At 37.6% G+C, this 22,714-nt stretch overlaps 1 protein-coding gene and 1 non-coding gene across 3 annotated transcripts in view; one reads left to right on the top strand and one right to left on the bottom strand.

The window, feature by feature from the left end:
* The window catches only part of RABGAP1L (RAB GTPase activating protein 1 like), a 781,286-nt gene that overhangs the window by 39,857 nt on the left and 718,715 nt on the right, over positions 1-22,714 (top strand). The gene's annotated exons all lie outside the window — the stretch shown is intronic.
* Positions 6,435-6,536, bottom strand: LOC115899479. Its single transcript, XR_004059178.1, has one exon. It is a non-coding gene; the product is annotated as a small nucleolar RNA U13 (small nucleolar RNA).

Below are 22,714 nucleotides of genomic sequence, written 5' to 3' on the forward strand. Positions count from 1 at the left end.
AGTTTTTTTTTTGTTGTTGTTGCTATTATTTTTTTGTGGCTGAGGGTATGATCTCTTTTGAAAATGAACCTTTGTGTTTGGTTAAAGCAATAGCTCAATATTTAGGTATATACCAGTTAACCATAAAAATTAAATGGCACTTTATATATCCTCATTTCTTATGCATTTGATTTGTTAATGACTAATTTTTCTTCTGCTTGAATTGTGTTATCTGTCAATTTTTTATTGTTTTTGAACACTTTTTGCTGTATGTGTTTGATATTATGCTATTTGGTATATAAAGGCTTTTGACTAAGAGAGTTTCAGTTTGGCTTGTATTACTTATCAATATAAAAAGACCTGTTTGTTCTATTTAATGCTTTTGGCCAGAATCACCCTCTGATACTGAATCTGCCAATTTCAGTATCTTTTTTGTTTAATTTGCCCGATAGTGATTTATACTTTAAAAAAACTTGGCATGTACGTTTGTTTTAGGCATGACTCTTAGGAGCAGTGTATATTGGGTTGAACCACGTGAAATTGCCATTTAAAAATTTTATTCTTTAATTGACTTATAATTGTACGTATTTATGGGGTATGTAGTGATGTATGCTACATATAATGTATAGTGATCAGATCAGGTAATTAGCATATCCATCATCTCAAACGTTTATCCATTTCTGTAGGTCAGAAAATTTCATATACTGGCAGTTTCATATGGTTCAACCTATGGATAGTCATCATTTTTTTCTAGTCATCATTTTGACCACATGTGAGAATCTTTTAATAGGCAGTATAGATATCAGTAATAATTAGCATTTATTGAGTACTTATGCGTGCTGTTCTAAGAACTTATGGCAACTCATTTTATGTTAACAACAATCCTATGAGATGGGAATATTTATCTTCCATCTGAAAAAAATTAAGGCATACAGAGATCAAGTTATGTGTTCAGGGTCATTAAACTGATCCATGTAGAAGCCATGATTCAAAACCAGGCATTCTTAGTGCCCAGCTTGGGGTCAACACTGACCTGCTTGGCTTTGGTACCTCTTTACTTGCATTTGTACTAAGCACTCAGTCAGTAGTAACCATTTTCTTCTCCCTTGTGGTAATTAATGGTGGTGGTGGTAGAGAATCTACAGGATTAGGCTTCAGTTAATTCTTTTCTTTTCTTTTCTTTTTTGGAGATGGAGTCTCGCCCTGTCGCCCAGGCTAGAGTGCAATGGCATGATCTCGGGTCACTGAAACCTCCGTCTCCTGGGTTCAAGCGATTCTCCTGCCCCAACCTCCCAAGTAGCTGGGATTACAGGTGTGAGCCACCACACCCAGCTAATTTTTTGTATCTTTAGTAGATATGGGGTTTCACCATGTTGGCCATGCTGGTTTCAAACTCCTGACCTCATGATCTGCCCACCTTGGCCTCCCCAAGTGCTGGGATTACAGGCATGAGCCACTGCGCCCAGCTGGCTTCAGTTAATTCTAAAGCCTGGAACTGTCAGTAGGATTTTAAATCTTAGAGACCAGTTCTGAGAAAGTGACTGTTAGCTCTGTGTTGCCCCCAGGAAAAGTGCTAAGATTGTTATCAGTTACCTGACACCTGGTGGGTCGGCATGCCTTAGCCACAATCTCTTGAATAGTCAGGAATGTCTAAACAGTTGTAAGAAGAAAAAGCAACAGGAAGAGACAGACGACAGATAGGTGGTTGCCAGGAGCCGGGGTAAGGGGGGAATGGGTAGTGACTGATGGTGGGCACAGGGTTTGCTTTGAAATTAGATTGACACAAATTATTATTTTCCAGTGTATAAAATCAGGTTTTTCAGGAAGTCTTTACGTTGAATCACGAATTATTTCACCCTAGTACGGTGTAATTGATTTTATTGTTCACTGTTAGTTCTTTATAGACTAATTTCCCCCTCCTTGAGTATTTGTTTTAAAATTTTGGCTCTTTCTTGGTAACCTGGAATATATATTTGGATAATTATTTTCAGGAAGAGTATGTAATATGAGTGATCTCTTTTCTGAGTTCTTGTCTAGTTGAGAAGGACTTGATTATGTACCTGTGCAGGTGTGGGATTCTCAGATTTTGATCTTTATGTTTCTCCCTGGGAAAGTTTAAGGGTTGTTATAATCTGGCTTTTAGTTTTCCAGAGGAAAGGGCTAAGTCTGAGATTAACTTGATTCCCCTTGGCCCTTCCCTCCATTTCTCCTTTTTCCCTCTTTGTAGATAATCTTTTTTGATTTCTTGTTTTTTGGTAGGATTAAAACATGTTTTTACTAGGCTATATTTAGATATTGGCATGTTTTAATTAATTTTTCCCTATATACTCAAACTCTGTACATGTTCTGATTCAGATTTTTCTTCAGTTTAGAAAAAATTCCTTCTAGTACTGTTTTCGAGAGTGTAATATGTTTAACACCACAGACTGAGGAGCCAGATTGCTTGATTTCCAATTCCTGTTATGATACTAGTGACTTTGGGTCACTAGTAGGGTTCTTAAGTTTTCTTTTTTTTTTGCTTTTGAGACAGTCCCGCTCTATTGTACAGCCTGGAGTGCAGTGGCGTCTTCTTAGCTCACTGCAACCTCCTCCTCCTGGGATCGAGTGATTCTCCTGCCTCAGTCTCCTGAGTAGCTGGGATTACAGGTGCACACCACCATGCCTGGCTAATTTTTTTGTAGTTTTAGTAGAGACGAGGTTTCACCATGTTAGCCAGGATGATCTTGATCTCCTGACCTCGTGATCCGCCCGCCTCGGCCTCCTGAAGTGCTGGGATTACAGGCGTGAGCCACTGCACCTGGCCTGTAGTTCTTTTTATTTTCTGATTGTGGAATTATTTTATTTAGATTGCCTCTTTTGGATATGATCTCCGTATTTTTCTTTCCTCAGCATTTATATTTCTTAATCCTTTTATTCTTTCTGGGAAAATTTTTTGAGTTTTTAATCTTTTTTCTTTTTTTTTTTTCTATTTACTGAAATATCTGATCTGCTGGCCAGTTCTGCTGTTGTTGTCATATTATTTTTTATCTGCAGTTTCTCCAAATCTTAGGTTGTTGCCCATCATAACTTCCTGCTCTAGTTTCTTGTTTGTAATCTTCTCTTGGATTGTCCTGAGAACATCAGTTGGAAATTTTATAAACATGTTTTCCTGTATCTCATAGTAAATCTGTTTCTGAAGAAATTTGCATTCATTGTTTAGGCTAGTATCCATAATTTGAATAAATGGTATTTTTTTGGACATCAGTTTTGTCTTCTGCTCATTTTTATAGTGGAAGGTCTCTGCTAGCTTGGTATTAGTCTTAGCATAAGGTAGAATTTGAGATGTTTTATAAGAAAGATAGATGTAGATCATATTAAATCTTTGATTTAAGAAAAATGAAAGATGGCAATATTTCTTGAAGCCCCAGGAATGACTGATCTGGGATTCATAATATCACAAAAGAGAACAATAAGTGATAAACATTAATATTTATTTAGCTTTTTAAAATGTGCCAGGCACTGTGCCTAGTGCTTTACATATGAATTATATCCTTTACTCTTTCTCAGCAACTCTATGGTAGATACTGTTTTTCCTGTAAACTTAACGAAGTTGAAGTTTAGAGATTTACTCATTTAAGGTCAGGATTAAACCTAGGTGTGTCTGACTCAGGCAGTTGACTGTCAAAATAGTTAGGTTTTAATGGCCTCTTGTCAGTATCCCAAAGGGCTTGAACTCTTGTAAGTAGGTTTAGTTCCAAAATGATACACTGCCCAATCTTAATCATGATGGTCAGTAGAAGATGTGTTTAGATCCCTCTTGGTGAAAGGAGCCCCCAAGTTTCCATGTAATATACTTGGAAAACCACAGAATTTGTTTCCTTAATTTTGCTCATTCACAACCCCTCTGTCACACTGCTTGATTCTTCTCTGTTTCTTAAGCATTGCACAATACATCTAATCTCTTGTTTTTAAAAAGTCTCTTCTGCCTGGCCAACATGATGAAACCCTGTGTCTACTAAAAATACAAAAGTTAGCCGGGCGTGGTTGCGGGCGCCTGTAATCTCAGCCACTCGGGAGGCTGAGGCAGGAGAATTGCTTGAACCGGAGAGGCAGAGGTTGCAGTGAGCTGAGATTGCGCCATTGCACTCCAGCCTGGGTAACGAGAGCGAAACTTCATCTCAATTAAAAAAAAAATCTGTTATGGTCTGTGTTATGTAGATATTCTTGGAGTTCTGGGCATGTAGCTGACACCTTTTCACGAAGTGCAGAAAAACCCATTTTACATGAATGTGTTTTCAGAGTCAACCATAGTTCCTATTACAGAAGATAGACCCATTAATTATTGGTTGTGTGAATGTTGTATAAATTAGATAAGGAGATTACATATCATACTCCTCTAAAATGGGCATATTTGAAGTAGTTGGGTGTATGTATCATGATCAGCTGGAAATCTTTTTCAAAATACAGATGTTTATTATGACTTAGAAACACTGTTCTAAGTTGATTATATTTGGAGACTGTAAAAGTAATTGAATAGTTTTTGGTCAATAATTGCTATTTTTCTTGATTTTTAAATATTCATGCTGTAATGATCAAAATGTCCAAATTCATAGCGTATATGGTTTAGATCTAGTTTATAATATACAGAGAAAGGCTGTCAGGAGTTTCTTGAGGTAATGAATACATTATTGTCTAGTTCATTTTGGAGTTATTTACTGTACTAAACCAGCCTTACAATGAATTTGCAGATTTGTGTTATTGCTCTCGGCTTTTAGAGAGAGAAGGACACACAGTAAATAATCCCTAAATTCAGGGAGTTGACTTAATAAGAGTAAGTTGAGAATAGCTGAATTTTTAAGCTCTTTGGATTCTGGGTTAGTATTTTGATTTATTTGATTTAAGATGATTGTTGAGGTTACATGAAAATAAGTCTTTCCAAAATGAAAATATTTTTAGTAATCAAATGAGGATTTTCTGATCAGCAACAGGGTGCATTGGAAATGAGATTTTCTGATCCACAGCAGCATGGATTGCACCTGTACTGGAGAATTGATGTAAAGTAATACTTAAAAGTTTATATTACTGGCCAGGCACCTTGGTCATCAAGAGTGAGTGAGTCCAATAACTCGTAGGTGTCTTGGCTTGTGAGGTGTCCCTGCCAGCATTAATGGGAAAAGAGATGAGGGCCGGGGCCGGGCACAGTGGCTCACTCCTGTAGTCCCAACACTTTGGGAGACCAAGGCAGGTGGATCACCTGAGGTGGGGAGTTCGAAACCAGCCTGACCAACATGGAGAAACCTTGTCTCTACTCAAAATACAAAATTAGCCGGGCGTGGTGGTGCATACCTGTAATCCCAGCTACTTGGGAGGCTGAGGCAGAGAGTTGCTTGAACCTGGGAGGTGGAGGTTGCAGTGAGCCAATATTGCGCCATTGCACTCCAGCCTGCGCAACAAAAGCGAAACTCCGTCTCAAAAAAAGAAAAAGTTCTTATTAGCGAGGAAAATTAAAAAATTCAGTGTCTTCAATATAAACACTTAAAATTATGGCATATGAGAATTATGGACATATCAGACCTGAATTTTATGTTATTTTACCCACTTGACCGGGAGGGTCTTGAGTCATATATTTTAGTGGAGGCAGTTTTATTCGTGTATTTTTTTATATTTTTTAAGACAGGCTCATGCTCTGTTGCCCAGGCTGAAGTGCAGTGGTGCGGTCTCAGCTCACTGCAACCTCTGCCTGCTGGATTCAAGCAATTCTCCTGCCTGAGCCTCCCGAGCAGCTAGGATTACAGGCGTACACTACCACACTCGGCTACTTAGTAGAGACGGGGTTTCACTGTGTTGGCCAGGCTGGTCTCAAACTCCTGACCGCAAGTTATCCGCCCACTTTGGCCTCCCAAAGTGCTGGGATTACAGGTGTGAGCTACCACACCCGGCCCATACATTGTTTTTCAGTTCTAAAACATTCTGTTTTAAAAGATCAGTTGTTTTGTTATTTCCTTAATAGTGTATTCCTTCATGATTATGAGAGCCAATTCAATATCTCTAATGGTCTTTTGAAAATCTTAAATAGGGCAAATTTTATTCTGGGTTTCCATGACTCACAAATCAGTGTTGATGGTTCTTGTCTCCCCTCCCTCTTAATGTGGTTTGGCACAATGCTTCAGGGAAATAACAGTGAGGGTGATTGAGGGAAAATTGAAAAATCCATGAAGGAAGTAATAGCTATTCTTAGAATTATTGGCTCTGAAATAATACTTTCTTAGGTTCTCTTTAGTCACGATTACTCATAGGAAACAAATATGAGGTTTATGGTTTTAAATCCAGGTATTTCTTTAAAGAGAAAATAAATGTTAAAGAAGTCATATTCCATTGTTTTCATTAAGATTTGAGATTTTTGTAACAAGTTAGCGTAAAAGGGAAGTAAAAATCAAATAAGCTAAAATAAGTACCTGAGATGTCTTTTTTTCCCATGTTAGACAGATAATGTACCAACGCTGTAGCAAGGTTTGAGGGAGGCACATCTCATATGTGTGTGAAAACCCAGTTATCACGCTTATGAACTACAAAAGGATCTATATAAGTTCTTATGTAGGTGTTAACTAACAATCTGGTGTTCCTAAAATGTGAAAAGCATATATCTTACTCTTTGGCAAATTAGCAAAGTAAGCTGGCATAACAGCTTCTATTCCTGACAGGAAAATTTTATACCTTTTTGTACTTGATTATTCCATTAGATTATTATCTACAGTTACCTGAATGTGAATTAAGAATTTAAAAGAAATCTATATATGAGGTAGATGGATGGCTCCCAGAAAACATGTATGTACAGATGTTTTTGCCATAAACCTATGGAATAATCATATTTTACTAGAGTAGATTTAATCACTTGGGGACATTGTTGAAACTGCTTCCAGAGGTGGCACAAGTTGTATTTTGAAGGTTACAAATTTTGTTATCTTTAGTTTATGCCACTTTAATACTTCTAAGGTTTACATTTTCTGTGCTTTTTTGTTTACTTGACATTTCTGGGATTGAGATTGTGTTTGTTTCCTGCTATATTTGTTTTCTAGTCACATTGAACCTTGTTTTTCTAATAATTATACTGCAATATTATTTGATACATACAATTTTAGCTATGTTCTCTTGTCCCTGTGGGTATTTTGCATTTATATAAATAACCTTTATAGGATAAAGTACAGTATCTTTTATCTTGAAAAACGGTGAAAAACTTTTCCAGTGTGTCCCCATTTGGTTCCAGTTATCCACATTTGAAGTCACTGTGGCTTCGCCTGTTTAAACAAGTTTCTTTTCTTGTCCCTGCAGTAGCAACCACCAGGGCCATCGTTTTACATGTCAATTTCTTTCATTCAGAAAGAGGTGTTCACTTTGGTCATTAATTTTTTAGTCTGCTCCTATCATTATGGTAGTTTATAGAAACTATTTTTTAATTTTAGTTTTATTTTTTCTTTTTTTGTAGAGGCAGAGTCTCACTCTATTGCTCAGGCTGGTCTTGAACTCGTGGCCTCAAGCAGTATTCCTGCTGCAGGCTCCCAAAATGTTGAAATTACAGGTGTGAGACACCACACCCAGTGTAGAAATGGCTTTTTATTTATTTATTTTTTTTTTGACGGTCTCCTGCCGCAGCCTCCTGAGTAGCTGGGATTACAGGCACCCACCACCACACCCGGCTAATTTTTGTTTGTTTTAGTCGAGATGGAGTTTCACCATGTTGGCTAGGCTAGTCTTGAACTCCTGAGCCCAGGTAATCCGCTGACCTTGACCTCCCAAGGGGCTGGGATTACAGGCGTGAGCCACCGCACCCGGCCTAGAAACTATTCTTTAGCTGTGATATGTACTTTATTCTATCATCATTTAATTTATTTAGATGCCACACACTGTGCTAGATTCTAAAGGGAATGTATGCTTGTATTTTTCTTTTTTTTGTTAAACTAACTTTTTTTCGTGCTTTTATTGGATTTTTTTTTTTTTTTTTTTGAGACAGGGTTTCACTCTTGTCACCCAGGCTGGAGTGTGATGGCGCAATCTCAGCTCACTGCAACCTCCGCCTCTTGGGTTCAAGCAGTTCTCCCACCTCAGCCTCACGAGTAGCTGAGATTACAGGCGCCTGCCACCACACCTGGCTAATTTTTGTATTTTTAGTAGAGACGGGGTTTCACCATGCTAGTCTTGAACTCTTGACCTCAAGTGATCCTCCCGCCTCAGTGTCCCAAAGTGATGGGATTACAGACGTGAACCACCGTGTCCGGCCTTACTTGGCTTTTTTATTCTTTTTATTTTGGCAAATTTGAAGCATATACAAAACCAGCGAGACTAATATAAATATTCCTGTCACCTTTTGCCAACTTTAGCAATTACCAAATAAGGAGCAATCTTATTTCCTCTATGCCTCTATGCCTCCCAGTTCTACCTTAGATTATATGAAGCAAATCCCACACAGTCACATCATTTAATATGTAAATATTTCAATATGCACTGCTGCAAGGACACCGTCATAACCATATCACCATCCTCACACTCTTAAAAATGTCAGCAGTAATTTCTTAAAATCATTATCTAGTCTGTGTTCTTTGTTTTTCTTGCATAGATGGGAAATTTGGAGAGGAAATCTCAACATTTTAATTTACTCTTCCTTCTTTTAAAAATTATCTTTTGGTGTCTCATATCATAAACCTTCAGAAGTTCAAGTGTGTACTGGTGAGTTACTCAGTTGAAAGAAACCCATCAGTCTACTTATAGTGTTCCCTCAATGGCACAGTCCTGATCGGACTGTGGAGTACTGGGTGGCTCCTGGAGTTTCAGAAACTTCTAATTTACTCATCTTGGAATTTATTTGTGCAGCAAATATTCAACTGTCTGCTCTATGCCAGGTGTACTTCTAGGTGCTTGGGTTACGTCAATGAATAAAACAAAAATCTTTGCCTTTGACAATGTTGTATTCTAGTGACAGACAGTAAACAGTTAATATACTACAAAAATAAATTATATGTCAGTAAATAAGTGCTCTGGCAAGAAAGAGTAAGTAGAACAGAATAAAGGGGGAAATTGGAATTTGGTGGTGGTGGGAAGCAGTATTAAATAAGGTGAGCATGATAGGTCTCTCAAGAGGATGAGATTTGAGCAAAGGTATGAATAGGAAACTAAGGTTGGTAGTCAGGCAGTTATCTGGGAGAAGTGTTGGTTGTGATGGAACAGCCAGAGCAAGTACACCAGGGTTGTTTGAGGGAAAGCAAGGAGATCCTTTAAGTGGAGTTGAGTAAACAAGGGGGATAATTGTAGAAGACAGGTTACAGAGGTGAGGTAAAGTGGAGTCAGGAGAGTAGTGAGGTGAGGTAGTTTGTAGTACCAGGTGTGTAATGCTTTTGAAGGTCATTTGGCTTTTATTCTGAGTGAAATGGGAGAGTCATTGGATGGTTTTGATCAGAGCAATGACAGGAACTAAATTGAAAAGATCACTCTGACTACTTTTTGGAAAATAGGCCACAGGAGAGCAAGTAAAGAAACAAGAAGGCTAGTTAAGGATGCTTTTAAAATAATCCAAGTAAGAGACAGTGACTGGGACTGGCTAGTGGCAGTGGAGATGGTGAGAAATAGATGATTTCTGGATATAATTTGAAGGTAGAGCCAAAAGAATTTGCTGGCTATAGATGTAAAGGGTGTACGTGTGTGTTTAAGGAAGGACAGAAAGAGAGGAGTAACATGACTCTTAAGTTTTTTGGCCAGAGTAGCTGCAGGGATGGAATTGCCATAAATTGAGATGAGAAAGCCTGCAGGAGGTTGGTGTCAGGTTAGGGGTAGGTTGGAGGTACAAAGAGAAGTTAGATTTTTGAGTGTGTTGAGTTTGAAATGTCTTTTAGATGTCTAATTTGAGAAGACTACCTTATAACTATGTCTGTTAAATAATAAATTTTCGACACCACCACCATCACCAACAAACTCTTGTTAAAAAAATGAATTAACTGGATTCTGTGTGAACAGCAGTAGAGACCCCATGGCTGTAATATTTCACTTTCTGCCCTCAGTAAGGCAGCAGGTCTCTTGTGGCTTGTGACCCAGGATTTAAAGGCATGACAGATGTCAAGATGGACATCAGGATGCAGATTTAGCAGCCTGAGTGTTGAAGATTGGATAGATGATGGTATTTTATAATGCTTTTCCTGTTTAAAACATCTGAAAGCATTGAAAAATATCCGTTAGGTGGACTATTCAATAGAAATGGTTATGAGGCTAGTTGATTCTGTTGAAAGCATGAATAATTTTCATTTCCAATTATGTAAAATACCTTTGGATTTTGTTTGCCTTGTGAGAGTGAAAAATTGTAAAACCAAGTAGAACAATTCAGTACTAGAACAATTTTTCACTTTATTTTCCAAAGTACCAGTGACTCAGTTTTTGTATTAATAGTTTCAACTCAACAGGAACTGCTCTCTCTTGCTTTTCTGAACACATGGCATTATATTATTTCATAGAAAATACTTAAGAAATTTTAGGCATGTCATAGTATTTCCTAAATATTAGCGTCTTCAGACCATTCTTCTGTGTGTTTATATTTTTGGTTTGTTCTAATTGGTCATTGATTATCTTGTCCAAGCCAATTGTGACTTCTGCATCAGAGGTTGAAAATCCTTTTTTAAGGGTTTGAAAACTTTTCCCCTGACATTTCATAAGTTTCCTCATAAATATCCTGCTGAATCATTTTACTGACAATATTAGGAAGTAGTCTCAAATGTAAACTCTTCTTTCTTATAAATTGTTATCAAATCAAAGGAAAATGCCTTTTCTTGAAATCTAGTTAATTTGAGAGGATTTTATGAATTCGATAATTCTTACATGGATCTCTTTTTTCAAATTTTTACTAATTCTGTAAAACTAGGCAGATATAAATGCATACACATAAAAACATGCACACAGATATACACTATATGCCAAGAAGCCTTTGAGTACTGTGTATTTCAGATTTTTCTAATGGCTTAGAAGGTATTAACTCAGGCATATCTCAGAAATCCTCAGTGTTCTAGTAAACCCAGAAGGCTCTGTGCTTCAAAGACAGAAATTGGATCCTTGCTTTTAGGCTTTAATGGGAAAGGAAAAATAGATAATTAAAAAAATAATTTGACTTCTCTTCCTTAGTTGTGTTGGTACTATATCTTTGTGGGCAGTGACGGAGGCTCCCCTGACTGCTGATCTTATTTGGATCCGTTAGTTGAAAAGAATAACAGGGAAATCTCTTAGTGTTTTTCTTAGCTTCAGAAACCATGTTCGCTTGCCAAGTTCATGAATTCTTACTTTCTACCTTGAATCTTTTTGTGCCAGACCCAACAAATTGGATAATGGTTTTTCTGTTAACTTAATGCCAGTTATGTTGGATAAGCACAGTAAACATTAATTCACTTTCTTTCCTTCTTATTTCTGCTTGCTGTTGTACTTTGGTATACTTTTACAGAGTGCGTTATGTGATGGCAGAAGAAATAGTCAACTGGAATGTTGACTATCCAGTTGAATGTTCAAGGCTAGTCTTGAACTCCTAGGCTTAAGTCATCCTCTCACCTCGGCCTCCCAAAGTATTGGGATTACAGGTGTGAGTCACCATACCTGACCTCAGCATCTTTATCCATATTATATTTCTTCATATATAGATATATTCTGAAAATAGATAATTGATGTGTGGAATTTTTAGAGCTCAAAGATCTTGGATATAAACTAGCCCAACTCCTTATTTTTTCTGATAAAGAAAGTGGGTTCGTAGACATGAGATGCGTTTTCCATGGACACATTGGGCTGGAAAGAAATGACTTTTTTTTAAAAAAACTTTTAGGTTCAGGGGTACATGTGCAGGATTATTATATAGGTAGACTCGTGTCACAGGGGTTTGTTTTACAGATTATTTCTTCACACAGATACTAAGCCTAGTACCCAATGGTTATTTTTCCTGCTCCTCTTCCTCTTCCCACCCTCCACCCTCAAGTAGGCCCTAGTGCCTGTTGTTCCCCTCTTTGTGTCCGTGAGTTCTCATCATTTAGCTTTCTCTTATAAGTGAGAACATGTGGTATTTGGTTTTCTGTTTCTGTGTTAGTTTGTTAAGGATAATGGCCTCCAGCTCCATTCATGTTCTGGAAAGACATGACCTCATTCTTCTTTGTGGCTGCATAGTATTCCATGGTGTATATGTATCACATTTTCTTTATTCAGTCTGTCATTGATGGGCATTTAGGTTGATTCCATGTCTTTGCTGATATGAATAGTGTTGCAGTGAACATTCACATGCATTTGTCTTTATGGTAGAATGATTTATATTCCTCTGAGTGTATATCCAGTAATAAGATTGCTGCGTTGAGTGGTAGTTCTGTTTTTAGCTCTTGAGGAATCTCTCCACACTGCTTTCTGCAATGGTTGAACTAATTTACACTTCCACCAGCAGTATATAAGTGTTTTCTCTGCAACCTTGCCAGTATCTCTTACTCTTTGGCTTTTTAATAATAGCCTTCTGACTGGTATGAGATGGTATCTCGTGGTTTTGATTTGTATTTCTCTAATGATCAGTGATATTGAGCTTTTTTTCATGTGGTTGTTGGCCATGGGTATGTCTTCTTTTGAAAACTGTTCATGTCCTTTGCCCACTTTTTAATGGTTTTTTTTTTTTTTTCTCTTGTAAATTTGTTAAGTTCCTTATAGATGCTGGACAGTAGCCTTTGTCATATGCATACTTTGAAAATATTTTCTCCCACTCTGTAGGTTATTGACAGTTTCTTTTGTTGTGCAGAAGCTCATGAATTTAGTTAGATCCCACTTGTCCTTTTTTTGCTTTATTGTGATTGCTTTGATGTCTTTGTCATGAAATCTTTGCTTGTTCCAGGATGGTATTTTTTAGGTTGTCTTACAGGATTTTTATAATTTTGGGTTTTACATTTAAATCTTTAGTCCATCTTGAGTTAATTTTTGTATATGATGTAAGGAAATGGCCCACCTTCTGTGTGCTGCATATGGCTAGCCAGTTATTCTATCACCATTTATTGAATAGGCAGTCTTTTCCCCATTGCTTGTTTTTGTCAGCTTTGTCAAAGATCAGATGGTCATAGGTGTGTGGCCTTATTTCTCGGCTCTCTATTTTGTTCCATTGTTCTATATGCCTGTTTTTGTACCAGTACCATGCTGTTTTGGTTACTGTAGCCCTGTAGTATAGTTTGAAGTTAGGTAACGTGGTGCCTCCAGCTTTGTTATTTTTGCTTAGCATTTCTCTGGCTGTTCAGGTTCTTTTTTTGGTTCCATGTGAATTTTAAAATAGGTTTTTCCTAGTTCTGTGAAGAATGTTGTTTGTTGTTTGATAGGAATAGCATTGAATTTGTAAATTGCTTTAGGCAGTATGGCCTTTTAATGACATTCTATCCATGAGCATGGATGTTTTTCCATTTATTTGTGTTGTTTCTGATTTCCTTGAGCAATGTTTTGTAATTCTCAGTGTAGAGGTGTTCTACCTCCTGGTTAGCTGTATTCCTAGGTATTTTGTTTTTTTGTGGCAATTTGGAATGGGATTGCCTTTCTGATTTGGCTCTTGTCTTAGCTCTTGTTGGTGTATAGGAATGCTAGTGATTTTTGTACATTGATTTTTTTTTTTTTTTAAAGACAGAATATTTCTCTGTTGCCCAGACAGGAGTGCAGTGGCATGATCTCGGCTCACTGAAACTTCCACTTCCCAGGTTCAAGTGGTTCTTGTGTGTCAGCCTCCTGAATAGCTGGGATTTCGGGCATGTGCCATCATGCCCAGCTAATTTTTGTACTTTTAGTAGAGACAGGATTTCACTATGTTGGCCAGGCTAGTCTCAAACTCCTGACCTCAAGTGATCTGCCCACCTTGGCCTCCCAAAGTGCTGGGATTATAGGCGGGAGCCACTGCGCCTGGCCTGTACATTGATTTTGTATCCTGAAACTTTGCTGAAGTTGTTTGTCAGCTGAAGGAGCTTTTGGGCTGAGACTGGGGCTTTCTAGATATAGAATCATGTTGTCTGCAAACAGAGATAGTTTGACTCCTGCTCTTTCTGTTTGAATGCTCTTTATTTCTTTCTCTTGCCTAATTGCTCTGGCTAGGACTTCCAATACTATTTTTAATAGGAGTGGTGAGAGAGGACATCCTTGTCTTGTGCTGGTTTTTACAGGGAATGCTTCTAGCTTTTGACCATTCAGTATAATGTTGGCTGTGGATTTGTCATAGATGGCTTATTATTTTGAGGTATATTCCTTCAGTACATAGTTTATTGAGAGTTTTTAACATGAAGGGGTGTTGAATTTTACCAGTGGCCTTGATATGGTTTAGCTCTGTGTCCCCAACCACATCTCATATTGAATTGTAATCCCCATTGTTGGCGGAGGGACCTGGTGGGAGGTGATTGGATCATGGGGGTGGATGTCTCCCTTGCTGTTCTCATGATAGTGAGTAAGTTCTCACAAGATGTGGGTGTTCTCACGAGATCTGGAGTGTAGCACTTCCCCCTTCACTCTCTCTCTCTCTTTCCTGCTCCTCCATGGTAAGATGTGCTTGCTTCCCCTTCACCTTCTGCCATGATTGTAAATATTCTGAGGCCTCCCAGCCATGTTTTCTGTACAGCCTGTGGAACTGTGAGTCAGTGAAACCTCCTTTCTTCATAAATTACCCAGTCTTAGGTAGCTCTTTATAGCAATGTGAGGATGGACTAATAAAGGCCTTTTCTGCATCTGTTGAGATAATCACGTGGTTTTTGTCTTTAGTTCTGTTTATGTGATGAGTCACATTTACTGATTTGTGTATGTTCAACCAACTTTGCATCCTGGGGATGAAGCCTGCTTGATTGTGGTGGATTAGCTTTTTGATGTGTTGCTGGATTTGGTTTGCAAGTATTTTGTTGAGAATTTTTGCATTGATGTTCATCAAGGATATGGGCCTGCAGTTTTCTTTTATTGTTGTGTCTGTCAGGATGATGCTGGCCTCATAGAATGAGTTGGGGAGGAATCCCTCTTCCTCAGTTTTTTGGAATAGTTTCTGTAGGAATGGTACCAGCTCTTCTCTGTAGATCTGGTAGAATTCAGCTGTGAATCCATCAGGTCGTGGGATTTTTTTGGTTGGTAGATGTTTTATTACTGATTCAATTTTGGAGGTTGTTATTGGTCTCTCTGGGGAATCAGTTTCTTCCTGGTTCAGTCTTGGGAGGACATATGTGTCTAGGAATTTATCTGTCTCTTGTAGGTTTTCTAGTTCGTGTGCATAGAGGTGTTTGTAGTAGTTTCTGATGGTTATTTTTTATTTCTGTGGGGTCAGTGGTAACATTTCCTTTGTTATTTCTAATTGGGTTCTCTTCTTCTTTATTAGTCTAGCTAGTGGCCTATCTATCTACTAATTTTTTCAAAAAACCAACTCCTGGTTTCATTGGTCTTTTAATTGTTTTTTCTTGTCTCCATTTACTTCAGTTCAGCTCTGATTTTGAATACTTCTTGTCTTCTGGTAGCTTTGGGGTTGATTTCTTCTTGCTTCTCTAATTCTGGAAAACCAATTTAAATTAATTTATGCAAAAATAATTTTTTGAAAGGAATATTTTATGGAAATATTTATTAAGACTGAGGATGGGGACAGTTGGAGCTAGGCCTCAGGAATGACTCAGAGGGACGTGGCTTGGTTAAGACTCTTTCTTTTTCTTGTCTCTATCTAGGGTTTACTTTTCTCTCTCACTGCATACTGTCATTCTTCATTGAGGAAAAACATGTCTGGTCACTAGTCCAAAAATCTTAGAAGTTGGATTAATTGATCCAGCTTTGATTCATTTATTTGGCTGTGGGTTGATATTTTTATAAAAGCTATGTGGTTTAAGTAGAGCGACGGCTTATTCGCAGAATAAGATGTTTGAGAATTATTGTTGGGTGGATAAAAATAGGTATCCATTAAAGTCATGTGAATTAATAAAGTTCTTTTGTGCTGTTTTCAGGGCTAGAGACATACTTGTGTACATGCATACATATTGGTTTGGTTCTTGCTTGGGAACTAGAGTAGTGGATAGACTGTTTAGTAAACAAAAGTCATGGTAGTTTTTTCCTGGATTGGCTCAGTTTTTCAAAGCACAGAATAATTTTGGTTGGCAAATGTTGTGCTATGAAGTATTTGTCCATTTTCTTAGTGTAAGTTAAGAATAGTTCCCTTTCTATTTTTGTAATGGATCTCCTACAGCTATTCTAATTCTTATGCCTAATAGTCTTTGCAGCCTATCCAATTTTGACTCTCCCTTGTATGTTTAGGTTTCTATTTTAGCTCAGGAGCCACTTGAAAATTAGTAGGCACAAACACGTGATCTGAAAGCAAGAAGGAGGCTAACCACATTTGGCACTGAAGGAAATTAGATCACGTGCACTATGATTGCATAGTGTCGAATATGTTCAGTTATTTTGGGAAGAAAATAGCTTTCAATTAGACATTGCTGAATATTGTACTATTTCGTGTATGTGTGAAAATTGTAGTTTTAGGCGTGCAAGTGAGGTGTTAATTTAGATATCATTATTTCTCGTTTAGCAAAAATGATGTGGCATCAAAGTAAGAATTATAAGCTATTTCACTTGGTAGAATTTTTGTAGTTGTGGGGGAGAAGTGTGTCTTTAAGTGATTTAATTTAATGTAAATATTTATTGAGCTCCTTTGACTTTAGAAGGGGATGGACAAAAGAAACAAAACACACATACATACCAGATTTTCTATAATGCTGATAAGCTTCTGTTCCTTATTTCCATATATCTTTAAAATGCCCTGAAAATGAAAATATTTATGCTTATATTTCCATTATTTTTTGCATCTGAAGAAACATAAAAATCTTTTGTCAGATTTTATATTCTGATTTTTAGATTGCAACAGGACGGTCTTTTAACTAAGTGCATTTTAAAGCAGTTTTGTGTTTGTACAGTGCTCTGTAGTACATACTGCATTGAAATGGTTGTATTAATCTGAAATTCACTAAAACAGTGAGCTTCATATTATTTAAAAGACCTCTGAGAATATTCCAGCTGTTATTTCTTTTGATTTGAAATAATAGCAGTTTGCCATACATAAAGACAAAGTTAACATTTTGTTATAGCACACTTCTGCATAATAGTAGACTTAGTAAATTATATTTTGAAAGGACGTTTTGGAATGTAGGTCAGGAACTGATTGGATTCTTCTAGAAATCACATAGCACGAGAATCTTGAGTCAAGTCAGTACTTGACTTTAGAACTCATGCAATCCAACTTCCTACCTGATGCTGGAGTCCATCTTGCTATCCCAAATAATTCATTTGGTTATTAAAGAAGTATTTATTGAGCCCATAGTGTGTGTAGACACTGTCCTGGGGATGTGTTGGCTAAAATAAAAATAGACTTGGTCCCTGCCCATGTGCAGATAGGTCTTTTTTAGAAGGCTATTAATTATTGTTGATTCAATTTCTTTCAAAATATAGGGGTATTCAAGTTATCTGGGTTTCCTGGTGTGAATTTTGGTACTTTGTGTCTTTTAAGGAACTTGTCGCCTTCATCTCAGTGGCCAAATTTGTGGACAAAGAGTCTAACTTGTAGTTGAGTGTTCAGTGCTCAGTCTCAGCAAGTTATTTTTTGAATCAAAGTACTCAAGTTGGGAAAAATTGACAATTTAACAACTTTGAATTTTTTAATCTACGAACACTGAATATATCTACATTTATTAGATCTGCTTTAATTTCCTTCCTCAGTGTTTTTTAGATTTCTCCTTACAGACCCTATACATATTTTGTTAGATTTATACCTAAGTATTTCATTTTTTCCCTTGCTATTGTAAATGATACTGCTTTTCTAACTTGCAAATTCCTGTTGTCCATTGTATGTAGGGAGAATAGTGACTTTTGTATATTGACCTTGTATCCTCCAACCTTACTATACTTGCTTATTAGTTCTGAGGGTTTCTTTTTTGTCTTTTTGAATCTTTAGAGGTTTTCCACATTGACAATCATGTAATCTGTAAATAAAGACAGTTTGATTTCTTCCTCTCCAATCTGTATGCGTTTTATTTCTTCCAATCTTAGGGGGAAAGTGTCTGGTTCATGATTATTAAGGGTGATGTTTTGTAAATTTCTTTATCAGAGGAAATTCCCCTCAATTGCTAGTTTACCGAGAGGTTTTTTTTTTTTTTTTTTAAATTATGAGTGGATGTTGGATTTTGTCAAATGCATTTCATTTGACATGATTATGATTTTTCTTTAGCCTATTGATATGTATGATGACATTGATTGGTTTTTGAATGTTGAGCCAGTCTTTTGTACCTGGTATATAATTCTTTTAATACATTGTTGGATATGGTTTTCTAATATTTTGTTAAGAATTTTTGTGTTAATGTCATTATAGATATTGATGTATAGTTTTTTTTTCTTGTAATCTGGTTTCGGTATTAGAGCAATGCTGGTCTCACAAAATGAGTTAGAAAGTGTTACCTCTGCTTCTATATTCTAGAGGATATTGTGAAAAATTGATGTTATTTCTTCTTTAAATGTTTGGTGGAGTTTACCAGTGAAGTCATCTTTGGTGTTTCCTTTAAAAATATAGGGCTATTCAGCTTATCAGCTTGGCCATAGTAGGGTAGAACAGCAGTCCCCAACCTTTTTGGCACAAGGGACCAGTTTTGTGGAAGATGGTTGTCCATCGAATGGGGGCGGGAGATGAGATGGTTTCAGGATGAAAGTGTTGTACCTCAAATTATCAGGCATTAGTTAGATTCTTATAAGGAGCACTCAACTTGGATCCCTCACATGCGCAGTTCACAGTAGGGTTCACACTCCTATGAGAATCTAATGCCACTGCTGATTGGACGTGAGGTGGAGCTCAGCCAATAATAATACTCACTCACGCACTGCTTACCTCCTGCTGTGTGGCCCGGTTCCAGCAGGCTTGGGACCAGTATCAGTCTGTGGCCTGAGGCTTGGGGATGAGGTAGAGCACAAAGTGGAGTCTTTGGGTCCCCATTTATAGGCCTTGGCTCTTAGATGATATTTCTGGACCTGCCCTGGACCAGAGGTGAGCCCTCTGCCCTGAGGAATGCGTTCCAGGTCAGCCAGCATTCACCAGAAACTGACTGAAGAGCCCTTAGGCCTTAAGGGAACATTGGCAGTAGCCTGGAAGTACACCCAATGGGCCTGTGTTGTGGGTGGCCACAGGATAAGGCTCTTCTGCCTGTGGAAACGGTAGAGATGAGTGTGAAGAATTGTGTCTTGTGGTTTGAGTGCCAGCCCAGCTGTACCATAGTAGAACACTAGGTAGACCTCTAGGTTTTGAAACTCCAGTCCCTGGCTCCCACATGACACCTCTGGACCCACCTGGGGCCTAGGGGAACTTGCTGCCCTGAGGGGAAGGACACAAACCTGGCTGGCTTTGCTACCTGTTGCTTACAGAGCATCAGGGCCTTGAGCTGCTGTAGGGGGTAGCCAGGTCATGCTTACAGCAGGCCTTTGGTGAGACACAGTGCTGTACTGACTTTAGGTTTGACTCAGTGCAGTCTCAGTGGCGGTGAAATAGGGGTCTTGTATCACTCTGTCCTCAGCCCCAGGGGGCACAGAACAGAGAGAGAGATTCCATTGGTTTGGGAGTAACTAAGTAAAGAGAACAAGAGTCTCTGCCTGGTAATCAAGACAATTCTCCCAGATCTCTTATCCAAGACCATCAAGGCTATACCTTTGTGAGTCTGCAAGAGCTACAGTGTTACTGGGTTTGGATGGAGTGCCCCCAATGCAGATACGGCTTAGATCACAACACCCAAGTCCTTTTGAGTGCTAGGGAAGCCTTCCCAAGAAGGATGGGTACAAACAAGCCCAGACTGAGAAGACTACAATAGATACCTGAATCTTCAGTGCCCAGACACAGATGAACGTCCATAAGCATCAATACAATCCAGGAAAACATGACCTGACCAAAGGAACTAAATAAGGCACCCGGGACTAATTCTGGAGAAACTGAGATACATAATCTTTCAGACAGATAATTCAACATAGCTCTTTTGAGGAAGTTCAAAGAAATTCAAGAAAACACAGAGAAGGAATTCAGAATTCTATCAGATATATTGAACACAGAATTAAATAATTAAAAAGAATCAAGCAGAAATTTTGGAATTGAAAAATACTGTTGACACACTGAAGAATGTGTTGGAGGCTTTTAATAGCAGAATTGATCAAGCCAAAGGAAGAATTTGTGAACTTGAAGACAGGCCATTTGAAAATACACAGAGGAGGCCGGGCGTGTTGGCTCACACCTGTAATCCCAGCACTTTGGGAGGCTGAGGCGGGTGGATCACCTGAGGTATGGTGTTCGAGACCAGCCTGGCCAACCTGGGGAAACCCCATCTCTACTAAAAATACAAATATCAGCCGGCCTTGGTCGCGGGTGCCTGTAATCCCAGCTACTTGGGAGGCTGAGTAACGAGAATCACTTGAACCCATGAGGCAGACGTTGTAGTGAGCCGAGATCGTGCCACTGCACTCCTGCCTGGGTGACAAGAGCGAGACTCCATCTCAAAAAAAAAAAAAAAAAAAATACGCAGAGGAGACAAAAGAAAAACAAAACAAAACAAAAACAATGAAGCATGCCTACTGGATCTAGAACATAGCCTCAGAAGGGCAAATTTAAGAGTTCTTGGCCTTAAAGAGGAGATAGAGAAAGATACGGGTAGAAAGTGTATTCAAAGGGGTAATAACAGAGAACTTACCAAATCTACAGAAAGATATCAATATCCAAGTACAAGAAGGTTATAGAACACTAAGCAGATTTAAAGGAAGATGACGTCTGCCTCAAGACATTTAATAATCAGACTTCCAAATGTTAAGGATAAAGAAAGGATCCTAAAAGCAGCAAGAGAGTTCCACTGTGTCTGGCAGCAGACTTTTCATTGGAAACCTTATATACCAGAAGAGAGCAGCAGGACATGTTTAAAGTGCTGAAGGAAAAACTTTTCCTCTAGAATAGTATGTTTGGTGAAAATATCCTTTAAACATGAAGGAGAAATAAAGACTTTCTCAGACAAAGAAAAGCTGAGGGATTTCATGAACATCAGACCTGTCCTATAAGAAATGCTAAAGGGAGTACTTCAACCAGAAAGAAAAGAACATTAATGAGCAATAAGAAATTACCTGAAGGTACAAAACTCACTGGTAATAGTCAATTCACAGAAAAAGACAGAGTATGATAACAGTAACTGTGGTGTGTAAACTACTCTTGTCCTAAGTCGAAAGAACAACTTTTCAAGACATAGATAATCGAAAAAGATATAAATAGAGACAAGAAAAAATTAAGCAGGGGATGAAGTTAGGGTGTATTGTCTTTCTTAGTTTTCTTCTTTCTTGATTGCTTGCTTATGCAAAGTGTTGTTATCAGCTTAAAATAATGGGTTACAAGATAGTATTTGCAAGCCTCATTGTAACTTTAAATCTAAAAACATACAAGAAGCACAGAAAAAATGAAAAGCAAGAAATTAAATCATACCATCATGGAAAATCACCTTGACTAAAAGGATGACAGAAAGGAAAGAACGAAGCAAATACCATAAAACAACCAGAAAACAGGTAACAAAGTTGCAGGAGTAAGTCCTTATTAGTACTAACAGTGAATGTAAATGGACTAAACTCTCCAATGAAAAGATACAGAGTAGTGACCGAACGTACAAAAAAAACCCCAACACCCACTGATGTGTTGCCTACATGAAACATATTTTACCTGTAAAGACACACATAGACTGAAAATAAAAGGATGGAAAAAGATATTCCATGCCAATGGAAAGCAAAAAGGAGCAGGAATAGCTATACTTCTATCAGACAAAATAGATTTTAAGACAAAAACTATTAGAAAAGACAAAGAAGATCACTGTATAATGATTGAAAGGTCAGTTCAGCAAGAGGATATAATGATTGTACATATATATGCACCTAACCCTGGAGCACCCAGATATATAAAGCAGATATTATTAGAGCTAAAGAGAGGGATAGACCCAAATACAATAACAGCTGAAAACTTTAACACGTCACTTTCACCATTGAACAGATCTTCCTGTCAAAAAATCAATAAAGAGTAATCAGACTTAATGTGTCTTATAGACCAAATGGACCTCATAGATGTTTATAGAACATTTAATCCCATGGCTGACGAATATATATATTTTTCCTTAGTACATGGATTATTCTCAAGGATAGACCATATCTTAGGTCACAAAACAAGTTTTAAAACATTAAAAAAAAGAGATAATATCAAGCATTGTCTCACGACAATAGAATGAAACTATTAGGCTGGTGCAAAAGGAATTGCAGTCTTTGTCGTTAAAAAGGCAATTACTTTTGCATCAACCTAATAGAAATCAGTAACAAGAGGAATTTTAGAAACTATACAAACACATGGAAATTAAACAACGTGCTCCTGAATGACTAGTGCGTCAATGAAGAAATTAAGGAGGAAATTGAAAAATTAATTGAAACAAATGATAATGGAAACAGAAGATAGCAAAACATATACAATAGAGCCAAAGCAGTACTAACAGGGAAATTTATTATTATAAGTGCCTACATCAAAAAAAAAGAAAAACTTCAAGTAAGCAGCATAACAGTACATCTTAAAGAACTAGAAAAGCAAGAGCAAACCAAACTCAAAATTAGTAGAAGAAAAGAAATAATAAAGATCAGGGCAGAAATAAATGAATTTGACATGAAGAAAACAATATAATAGATCAACAAAACTAAAAGCTGGTGG

Source organism: Rhinopithecus roxellana, chromosome 8 (assembly GCF_007565055.1).
Source record: "Rhinopithecus roxellana isolate Shanxi Qingling chromosome 8, ASM756505v1, whole genome shotgun sequence".
In the NCBI taxonomy this organism is placed as follows: Eukaryota; Metazoa; Chordata; class Mammalia; order Primates; family Cercopithecidae; genus Rhinopithecus; species Rhinopithecus roxellana.